Genomic DNA, 12,322 nt, shown 5'->3' on the forward strand with positions numbered 1-12,322 from the left:
ACTATGTAATGAGATAAGCTGAAGATGCTGGGGGAAAGTGTGGGGGCAGAGAGTTTTCCCTGTCTACTGCCTTATAGCCCTAATTCTCAAACGTTATATCCAGTAAAGTTGTCCTATTTGCACAAGGACTCCAGAGCATATTTAGCAGGGTCTGTGGGGTGCAAAGGGAGAGGAGAAGGAGGGAAATCATTTCTGCTCACATATGGACAAATCTTATGGCCCTTTGGAAGCACCCTGTGCCATTTTAAAAAACCCTTTCATTTCTGTGATGTTTGTGGTTAGGCTCTACCATAAATAATCAATACATGTTTACACTCTATAGAAGGAATTATCTAAGGACAGATTAGAAAACTATAAGCTACAAGACAATGGTGATTTTTCCATAGTAGAGTTAGAGTGGTACTGCAAGACAAGAGGAACCTTTTGTAACAAATGTATTTCCAATTTTAAGAATAAATGCAAAAAGCCCCCTGCAGCTGCCATGAAACAAAAACAGTATAACAATATACTCCTAATGAAAAGGAAAGCAAAGATGAAGAAACAAAGAAAGAAATGAGGAAGACTTTAGGTTAGATGGAAGGTGAGTAAGGTGAGAGTAATCACAGAAAAAGAAAAGAAATTGGATTTTTTTCAAGCACGCTCATTAATCAAGTCTCTAGATGTAGCTTCTTTTAAACTCCAATGAAGACAGTACTTGCGGGCCACTTAAGAGAGTCTGTATCAAGTTTTAATAATGAGATGAAAGAGCTCTGATGGTCAAAGTAACCTCCAGAAGAAAATATCTTGGACTTGTCTGTTATCATTGTGTCCCAGATTCTGACAAGCAGCCTTGTATATTTGGAGCTTGCCCATAATGGGTGATATTGAATGTTGGTCATACTTAGAGTAACCCCATTGAAATCAATGGTTAAGATGTTGGACTATGATCTGGGAGACCAGGGTTTGAATCCCCACACAGCCATGAAGCTCACTGGGTGACCTTGGGCCAGTCACTGCCTCTCAGCCTCAGAGGAAGGCAATGGTAAAACCACCTCTGAATGCCGCTTACCATGAAAACCCTATTCATAGCGTCACCATAAGTTGGAATCAACTTAAAGGCAGTCCATGTCCATGTCAGTTTGAGTATGACTTAGTTGGATATCTCTCATGTAAGACAGTTAGAAATAGGCAATTAAGGGAGCCTTGTCTTGTTGCAATTCACCATACAACAGATGGGTTGTAAAGGATTGTTTATCATATAATAACCCAAATATGTAATGAAATTCTATTCTAGAAGCATTAGATCTTAAGACAACACTGCCCTAGATGTACACCTTCCCTCCAACAAAGTGTAGAGTATTCCAGGCATGACAAATACTGGCATATATGGCTGCTCTCTAATATTAAATGCAGAGGCTTGAACTGCAAGAAGAACCACATTTCAAACCATATTTGTTTAGGGGGTTCTTGTCACAAGAAACATAGAGGTAACTAGTTTTATCCTCTACTCATTCCATGCAGATAGCATAGGAGTTAAAGAGGAATTGCTGTTGAGGGGCTAAATAAGACACTGACACCTCAGCTTGGGTTGAACAAGGGCTACTTTATTAAATTACGGCAGACAAACCCAATTTTAAAGTGACCTGCAGAGGGAAAATCTAGGTGCGGGACTATCTATAAGCAAGTAGCTTGCCATACAGCTCTTGGGCGACCAGCCCCTGCCAGGGCAAGGGCAAGCCCATCTGTTTACCCCTTACCCCGGTCACACCTTGTAGGTGAGTAGGGGGGCCTTCCCATGTCATCCCCACCTGGGGTTGAATAACCCTTGGGTAGATGAGATAAGTTGGCCCCAGAGGCAGCCCATATCCTGTTCTCGAGCCGCAAAGCCTTGCCAGACAGGCCTCTGGAACCGCCAATCACCTCCAAAGGTGCCTAAGGGGGCCACCTAGCTATCCTTAACTATTTCCCTTCCCGCACCTTCCTGCCACAAAAAGAGGACAAATCTCTATTTATCCCTCTTTTACCCCACTGCCGAGAAGCACCTCTCTCAAGCACCTCTGCAGGTTCCCAAGAAATAAGTCGTTACCTGTGTCAGACCCTTCCAGTGCTGAATGTGGGGATGCGGGATGGTTAACCCCCTATATCAAAAAGGGCCAACCGAATCTGTCGGTTGACCATCTTCCGTGCTTGATCTATAGTCCGTGGATCCCATACCCCATGCCACTCCCTGCGTGGGAGCAAGTCTGACCACATCAGACGTACACCAGGCCATTGTTGCCTTATAAGCTGCATGTCAGCACATGCCTGAATGATGAGGGCCTTGCCCTGCATCAAGCCAAGGTCATTCCCACCGAGGTGGATAACCATCACCTGTGGAGTTGTCCGCACCACCCCTTGCTGGAATAGAGCGGGTAGGAGCCCCTCCCAATGCATTCCTCGCCAGCCAAGCCACTGTACAGCTGCCTATCTACTCAGGCCCAACTGCGAGCCGATGCTCGAGTTTGCTGCCCTCCGGGCTGCCCAGAAGACCATGCTGTGGCCGCAAATTAGGATGCGTGTCTGCTCCATCTCCAACCAGCAACCTGTCAAAATAAATGCAAATTGTTAAGCTTCCGCATTCCCCAGCCCTCTAAAAGGGGCAAATATAGCCCTTATAAGCATCAGAAGACCAACGCCCAACAGCCTGTACCTGTGCTTGGGGAAAACCAAAACCTGCTGCTGTACATTAAAGCGCAGGCATTGGAGAACAAAGGAACGGATGAGACCCATAACCCTGGTGTTCCTGGATGTAAGGGAATTGATAACCTGGACTGTGGCCATGTTATCACACCAGAAGTGGACCATGGAGTTCCTAACTCACCAGCCCACAGATAGACTGCCACAAGTATTGGAAAAACTTCAGAAAGGTCAGATCCTTGTCTAAACCTTCGTGCACCCATGTCTGAGGCCATTGTCCCTTACACCAGGAAGACCCGAAGACTACCCCAAAACCACAACTCCCAGACACATCAGACTGCACCTGCAATTCCGCCTCTAAAAGTCTGTCCGGCCTCCAAAAGGATATCCCATTGAAATCCTGTAAGAAGGAGGACCACACGGCAAGGTCAGCACGTAATGCAGCTGTAACCCAAAACCTATGGCGGGGCCGTGAGAGCCCCACCATGGCATCATAGACTCGCCGTAGGAATGCTCTGCTAGGTGCTACGACCCGGCATGCAAAATTTAGGTGCCCTGCCAACTCTTGAAGGGTGGAGAGAAAACTTTCTTGGCACCTGTGACTTCTGTGATCTTCCTATGTAGAATAAGAAGCATCTCATGGGGCAGCTTGCAGCATTGTTTTTCAGAGTCAATTTCAATGCCTAAGAAGGTCAAAATGGTGGCTGGACCCTCAGTCTTTTCCATGGCTAAAGGAACCCCAAGTTCCTCTGTCAAGTCTTGGAACTGTGTCATTAAGTGTTGGCATACCCCTGTGCCAACACTACCCGCAAATAAAAAATTGTCCAAGTAATGCACCACCAAATCCAGCCCAGTCTGTCTTTTAATAGCCCATTCCAAGAAGGTACTAAAACGTTTGAAAACTGTGCAAGAGATTGAGCATCCCATAGGCAATGCTCGATCCATGCAAAAATTTTCTGCGAAAGCAAAACCCAGCAGTTCAAAATCTTCAGGGTGGACGGGTAAAAGGCGGAAGGCGGATTTGATGTCGCATTTGCCCATGGAGGCACCTCGGCCACAAGCACGCACCATGCACATTGCAGCATCAAAAGAGGTGTAGTGGACAGTGCATAGACTGTCAGGAATGAAATCATTAACTGACTGTCCACGTGGGTATGACAGGTGGTGTATTAATCTAAAATCCCCAGCTGCCTTTTTGGGCACAATACCTAAAGGGGATACCCTAAGATTAGGAAGGGGGGTGATTGAAATGGGCCAAGTACTCCCTGCACTTCTTTATCAATTTTCGTTTGCCCAAGTGCCTCCATGCCCATGATAGATTTTAAATTGGGGGACATGAAGGTGACCCTTGGACCATCATAAGGAATATGGAAGCCTGACAAAAACCCTTGTAATAAAAAGTGGGCATCCCCAACCGCCGGGTAACCAGCAAGTAAGGCCCGCAAAACTTGCAAATTAATTGGGAAGGGGCCCTTTTCCTTGAGTAACTCCCAGTGGGGGCTGTTTTCTGCCCCCCTGTTGGTCCATGCCACCTCCCCTATAGAATCTGTTTCTGGGGCAGACAGTGGAAGGGTGTGCAGCTCCACAAACAGCACAGTTGTGTCAGTAATGACATGGGTTGCATGCGCAGACCCCCCGGGCATTAAAGTCCCAGCACAACAGCTGTGGTTGAACCCCATCCCCTGCAGTAACGTGGGGAAGGGTAGCAGCCGACTGCCTGCTGAGAAGATGCCCACTGTCACACCTGTCTCCAGTCATGGCCCTGGCTGCAGTCATAAACTGCAGCCATAATTCAGGTTCATTTCTGTCCCATGGCAGAGACCCATCGCATGCCACCTGCATACAAAAAGCCTCGTCATAAGACAGACAGCCCAGCCCTGAGAACTCAGCATAAACTCTATAGATTATATCCAAGTACTTCAAGAGAGACAGCCCCCTTTGGGGCTGCCTTTCCATCAGCACTCCAGCATATATCAGGAAAGCAGGCAGCCAATTGCCCAGGTACGGTCAACCCTCCGGCGCCTAGGTCTCTCAACATCACCCTCAGCGTCTTTGTCCTTGTCCCTCTTGGGGTGTTCCCTATATAATAAGGAAAATACGCCCACGTACTCCCCTCGCCAAATCTTGTCCTTTGTAGATGGGAGCAGGTGAAAACCTAAAGTGACTGATGTTTCCCCAAAAGGGATGGCATTAGCCGCCACTGACCCCAAAAGGTCAGACAGAGCACCCTGACTTGCCATTGCTGTAGGCTGTTGCAGTTTCCCAGCAAGTATGGCTGTGGGTGTGAGCCCTTTGGCTGACATGACTGATGTCATCACCTGTGCAGAGCCTGCATGCTGCCAGATTTGGCTGCATGCAGTCTGGAGCGGTGGCTGGGACGTACCACTAGCTTGTGATCTAGGCGCAGCAGCAGATGCTGCTCCTGGAGTGGTGACCGATGGCCCCCAAGGCGGCCACCCCCAACCTGACCCCCTCCGGCAGACTGAGCAGGCCGGGCAGACTCACCTGCACTCACCATCAGCCCTGTAGCGCATACAGCCTGGCTTTCCCCTGCAGCAGGTGATGTGATTCCAACTTCAGGTGTAGATACCACGTCCTGAATACCTGCTGCCGCAGCTAATGTTACAGTTGTTGCCGGCCTCTTGCTCGCTATCTGGCTTGATTCAGGGTGAGTCTCCAGTGCATCAAGTTGTGCTAGGATCAGTGCAAGCACATCATTGTTAATACCCTGGTGCCCTGTGACTGCCATGCCCCGAGACTTAGCCATGGTACGTTTCTGCCTGGCAACAACTCCAGCGGAGGTCCCAGGGGTGGCTTCGGGTTCCCTGAGAGTCGCCCCCACCACCAACCCTGTGGGAATCCCGGGAATGGGTGCAGCCCCGCTAGTGGGGATGGATGATGAGGGCCCCAGATCTGGGGAAACCCTCCTCCCCCGCTCTAAAGCCTTAAGGCGAGCCAAAATAGCTGCCCAATGGGGGGCCTCCTCCTCATCTGAAGAGCCAGGCACCAGGGGAGGGCGCTTTTGTGGAGGCTGACAAGCCTTACCTTTTGCTCCCCCTTTTCTCTTTTTGAGTGGCATTGCTATTGAAATACTTGGTTTATAATTATATTATACAATAATAATGCACCAATTATTATTATTGTTGTTGTTGTTGTTGTTATTGTTATTATTAATGGTATCAATAACAACCCCCCTGCCTGAATGTGTTAAGTCACCACATAAAATTATTTATAGTGCAATTATATAATAAGGTAATTAGCAATATCAGGTAAAATTGTGAGGAAATATGTGATCTTGCTTAAACTGGCTGCTGCAGCAACCATGGAGGCACAGAAAAGCCTCTTCCCCCCACCAGCCGGGGGGGGTGTCCCACGGCATCAGGCTGAGCAAGCCCCCTTAACTAGGCTTGCTATAGCCACCAGCCCAGCGAGGTGCTAGCGTTTGCCTTTTTAAATTTCCCCGTCAGGGGAAATCCTAAGGCCTGAAATGTCCCACGATCGAGGCCTGAACGGCCTGGAAATGCAGCCGAGTCCGCCGTCGACAAGCGCCTTTAAAATGGCGCTGAACATGTGGTGAAGAAAGTGGCCACCAAAATCTTCTTCAGCCGCTCCGTCTGTCCCTCGCAGCCGTCGCGAATCCAAAGAGGAAGGTGGGAGGGGCAGCTAGGCTTAAATAGGCCCACCAGCTTCGCCCCTCCCTTCAGCTGAGTCGCGCTCGCGTCATAGTCATGACGTGCGACTTTGCCCCACTTAAGGATGGAGGCGGCAGCTTCGCCCCCATCGGCAATTATGCCCCACCCATCAGCTGTGCAGTGAGCGAGGCATCATTTCTCTCAAATACAGCCATGATCAGTTCAAGAGATGTCCTACATTTTAAAAAAATGTACATGGGTTGGGAGGTTCTGTAATAATAATAATTTGGAGGTGTCCAATTTAGAAGGCTGATACAATACATTTGATTCTTGCCTAGCTTTTTTGCTTAAAATTCTATTAAAATATATTGCTAATCCTAAAGGAGATTGGTGTGTTCAGGTATAGTGAGGATCTGAAAATAATATGTTTAAAAATACTGTAAGCTGTCTAACAACTTCTGGGCTATGGTAAGTTAAAGAAATTATTTATGTTTTACTATATACTTCTTACACAGCTTATATACATTTTAAAATCATTATTATTTGAACAGGAGAAGTTATAGGGGGTTCACTCCTTAAATTAAAAATGTTTCAATCTTGTATCCTGGGTAATAAAAATGCAAAATGATAGAATATAATAATCAGGTGGCATTATAGCGCAAATTGTACTTTTCTCCCAATTATCACAGAAATGAATTAAATCAACAAATTACCCACAATTCTTTCTTTCATTCACCTTCTCCACTCCAGATAATAGCTTTAACTGCTGGTTGGTATCTTTGTTTGTTTGTATAAATTATACCATTGTATATATTTTATTTGCTTTTGCTTCTGCTTCGTAGGATGTCAATGTATCAAACACCATTTTATGACTAATATCACAGACAGAAATGTACCAGAGACACCTGGGGGTATTTTCTTTTTTACCCCATCTTTGGGCTTTGTAAAAATAAGACACTATGGTCTGTAGGTCTAGAAGCATCAGCATGTGCTCATTAAATTTGTCTCAGATCCTCACATTCATTCTGCTTCATATTTAGGTACTTCAGGAATTTAAGTCCTTTTTCACTCATGGCTCACAAGGAATTTAAAACATTTTCCTAACTTAGGATAACATCTCACGCATATAAATTTGTCTTTATATTCCTATTACTGCTGTTACTCACTCAAAAGCTATAGAGAGAGCCATGCTGGGTCAGATTCTCTACTCAATGGATAAGGAATCTTTGTCAGTCCAGATGTTGCTAGACTACAACCTGTGTCAGCCGTTACCATTGGCCATGCTAGCTGGGGTTGATGAGAGTTGAAATTTACCAACATCTGGAGAGCCACAGTTTCCCCATCTCTGCTCAAGTCTATCATTGTGTTTCAAATAGCAGAGAGAGGCAGATGTCTGTGGAAAACCCACAACTAGGGCATGATGGCAATAGCACTCTTATGTTGTTTTTCCACAGTGTCTTATGTTTAGAGGTATATTACTTCTGTACTCGAAAGAATGGCTTAGTTCTTTCCTCTAGTAGCCACTGATAGACCTGTCCTTCATGAATGTGTGTAAAACCTAACCTAATGGCTATCACTGCATCTTTTGGAAATTAGGTCCATAACTTAATAAATCCATTATTTTGAGCTTATTGCTCTTCAGCTGAATTGGGTGAACCAATAAATAACATTTTTCAAATACAGTGACTGGAGCCACACAGAATATTCCACATATGGCCAAACAACATCTTTTTATAGAATAGCATTGCTCTGCCGGTTATTTTATTTCCAGTCTCGTTCCTAATCATCCTTAACATGGAACTTGTTTTTTTCATTCTCACTGCATGCTGAGTTTGAAGTTTTCTGTAAGGTATCTGCCATAACCCACAGATCTTTCCAGAATTGCCATAAACAGGCAGGCAGTTCAGACCCTACCACAGCTGTGATGTGTTTTTTCTTGCTTGTCCCATTCTGAATCACTGTGCATGTACTTGCATTATATCTCATTTGCCATTTTGTTATTCATTCGAATCGTCCAGTTTGTAGACATTGTTTTGGTCTTCAGAGTTGAATTTCACCATCCTAAATAATCCACAAACGTTAACTCCAGATAATTTATGAATAAATTCAGTTGCCTGGATCCCAGTAGACATCCTTGGGAGACTCTGCCTTTTATTTCCTTCCATTTTGAAGACTACTTATTCTCCACCTCTTCTTTCTGTACTTTGACCTGTCATCCTACTGCATATCTGCTAAGTTTACTTAAGAATCTCTGATGATGGACTGTGTTAATAGCTTTGAAATAAAAAACACTATATTTACCATACTACCCCTATCCTATAGGCTTATTACATTTTTTAAAAAGCAACGGCAGCTATATAGGTTCATTAAAAAAAAAGTTCAAAAAGCACAGTTGGGCAATACCTTTATTAGGACCAATTAAAATGTCACAAAATAATGAGCAAGAGTTCTCTGGAACTCTTTATCAGGCTAGATATTGTACAAAGTAGGAAATGTGAGACAAGGAAAACAACAACAAAAGAACAAAATTAGGCTAGTTGTTCTAGTCTTGAGGTCTGCATTTAGACCCAGACAGAGACAACGGATTGATCAAATTGGTATGTATCAGGTTACACCTTGAATTATGGGTGAAAAAGCAATAGCTGGTCCCCATATTTTTTTCAATAAAATAAAATAAAAATAAAACCCAGTTGTTATTGATATCTGACTCATGCCTTAAGTGAAACACACAGGTTCCTGGTTAGACATAAAGCAGAAGAAACATGGTAGTCTTTATATTTGCAAAACTGGAGATTAATTTTGGGAAGTGTACTAGGTAAAGAAGTCAACTGAAGCTGGTGCTGCCCCTTCACCCACACAACACTATGGTCCAGGAGCACCATTTTCAGATAGCCAAGAGAGAGCGGAAATATGAGTGATGCCAGGATGTTCAAGTGCACCTCAGGGCATGATCATGGGGCTTATCTGCTCACATCATGCCCAAACCAGTCTCTGTAGCCTTTTATGCACCCACCCAGCCCATCCTCAGTGCAGGATTTCTAGTCACTTTGGGACTGAGTAGGAATTCTTCCCCTGTCAACAGCATGGCTGAGTTGGACAATTTTTTTTATTACTCTGTACTGGAGGCTGGGTGCAGTAAGGGTTTAGGGGTGGATATAGCTAAATAGGTTGATTTGATTGCATTGTTTACCAGGAATGTTCAAGAAGTTTATTGGAGATAATAGAACAGGTGAGCATCCTTAGGAGCCTTTGAAAGTGAAGGGCATTTCCAGATGCCAGCCCCTCTGGGTTGTGAGGCCCTTAGCCTGTAAGTTAACTTAACACACCTGCCCCAAGTTGTGGGGCTTCAGGAGTGAGAGGCAAGAAGGCCTCCCTACTCATTAAAAGATGGGGCAGGCTTTGAGGCTGTTCCTTGTCATGCCCCTTGCGTGGACAGGATATGGCGTGCCCAAGGTTAATGCTGAGGCTAGCTTCCCACATTTCTCATTTCCCCTGCAGCTGCTATTAATAAATATGGCTCTAGGTCAACCCATCTCATGCATCTTGTCTCTTTATTCCTGAGACTGGTCCCAAATTTGTGTTGTAAGCTTGTTGACAAAAAAAACATATCCCAAAGCATTGGTTATTCAAGACTTTCTTTTGTAGAAGCCACACGTATCAATTTACAGCAAGTATATTGTTAATAATACTTTTCATTCCTGTGCTGGTGTAGGTGTAGTTGTTCCACCTTCCAACACTTTTTTTTTCTGAATACAGTCATATATTCAGTAAGATCCACATTATTTTTGGTTTTGAAAATATTTGAATTCCATTATATGGTTTCCACTGGGTGTGAAAGCATGTCTTTTTGCAAAAGTTTGGCACTGATTTCTCCCCCTTATTAAACAAACTCATTATGTTCTGAGGTTTAATAGTGTGAAAAAAATATATTCTCCCGGCATTGTGATTGCTGTTCTAATTTATATCCTATACCACTCTACCCTTGCACATGCAATTAACATTTGAGCTTAATATCTAAGTTAGGTTTTTATTTTTATAACCTATCATATGAAAATTATGAGGTTTTTTAAAAAAGACAACATAGTCTCATAAAAGTGGATAATGAGAAAGACATTATCTATTTATACCAGATAATACCTCATGTAAATGTGACATTATCCTTCTACTCTTTCCTCTTATTACTGTATTGGTTATGCAAATAGTATTCACTTGTCTTTAATGCTCTTAGGACTTTGATCAGCATACAGAAATATTATTTGCATTTAACTTTGGTTGTAGTGTAACACATTTTCAGCTGGAGTCAACAAAAGGTAGACCACAATCTGACCTGTGATCAATGTTTAGTATAAGCAGGTTAATTCCAGCACAGTCCTTGTAAAGGCCCACAGATTGTTTATTCCATTTTAAACCATGTTAACTAACTCACCTATGATAAACTGCAATACAATGCATGATAATGTTGGGTTCTTCCCTTTAAAATTAGGGGTAAAAATGGTTCCACTTTAATGGACTTCTCATGTTAGAATAATGTGTAAAAATCAAGATCCTTCAGAAGAGGAACATTATTAATACATGGGGAATAGATCAGGCATGTTCATACACAGGCATTTTAAATTCTGGAAAGTCTTTGTTTTGAGTTTCAAACAAAATATACAGCCCTCATTTATTATACAGCCACAACAGTGGCTATATACTATAGTCAGCATGAATTTTTCACATTCCGCAATGTTAAATTGAAAATGCCCCCCATGCCATGCTGATGCTTCCCATAAGCTCATTTAAAAACAAAACCTTACAGTCCTGAAATCAGAAATGCTTGCTTAACAACCCTCAAAATTCTCCTGGTGATACACAAAAGAGAGTTCAAAGTGTAAAAAGAGAGAGAGAAACCAGAGCCCTTTTGGACTTTTTCTGTCAGAGTTCTCATAATCTATTGAAATTAATTAAAAATCAGTCATGTTCACAGCTATAGTAAATGCACCAGGGGAGCAGGAGACCTGACTTCCTCTCTGAGATATTGTACTGCCCTACAAATTTGTCAAAATGCAAACACAATTTGGGTTGGTCTTTCACAGTCCAATCCACTTCCTGTGTAGCTTGGAAGAATTTGGTAACATGTGCTTCTGAGTATATTGTGAGTGGTGGCAACACCTGGCATCTCCAAAGATAGAGAATTATATTTTTGTATTTTTGTTGGTGTTCTTCTTACTTTGCTTCTTTTCTGTGTTACTACTGTTTCTACAGAGAATCTAACCTAGAAAATTATATTTCTCTCATTATTCATCATAGAAATCTGTGTCAAATTTATTTTAATAATTTCAAAGCCTTTTTATTGGTCGATATCATATGATGATGAAGACAGCCTAATATGGATCATCGCAATGTTCACAACTGAGCAATCAAACCTAGAAATGTATTTATTTAGGTAATAATATATATTTATATATTACCCTTCAGATTTCAAAGAAGTCTCTAAGCCAGCCTTTCCCAACCAGTGTGCCTCCAGATGTTGTTGGACCACAACTCCCATCAGCCTCAGCCAGCATTGCCAATGGCTGAGGCTGATGGGAGTTGTGGTCCAACAACATCTGGAGGCACATCGGTTGGGAAAGGCTGCTCTAAGCAGTTTACAACAGTAAAAACTCACAAATAAATAAAAAAATAAAAATCCCACAATACAAAGCTCACATTTTAAAACAACATAGAGCAGTTAGGTCTCTTGAACATCAATATAAACTAAAACAAGTAACCCAGGTGTGAGGAATCCTTCCCCCCCCCAACACCATAGAACCACAGCTCCCATCATCTCTGGCCCATATCCATGCTGATTGGGGCTGATGGAAGTTGCAGTTCAGCAACAACTGGAGAGCCAAACATTTTAGCATACCATATCAGCAGAGCTTGGAAAAGTTACTTTTTTGAACTACAACTCCCATCAGTCTAATCCAGTGGCCATGCTGGCTGGGGGTGATGGGAGTTGTAGTTCAAAAAAGTAACTTTTCCAAGCTCTGCATATCAGCCACATAATCTTACAA

Source organism: Rhineura floridana, chromosome 2 (assembly GCF_030035675.1).
Source record: "Rhineura floridana isolate rRhiFlo1 chromosome 2, rRhiFlo1.hap2, whole genome shotgun sequence".
NCBI classification, from domain to species: domain Eukaryota; kingdom Metazoa; phylum Chordata; class Lepidosauria; order Squamata; family Rhineuridae; genus Rhineura; species Rhineura floridana.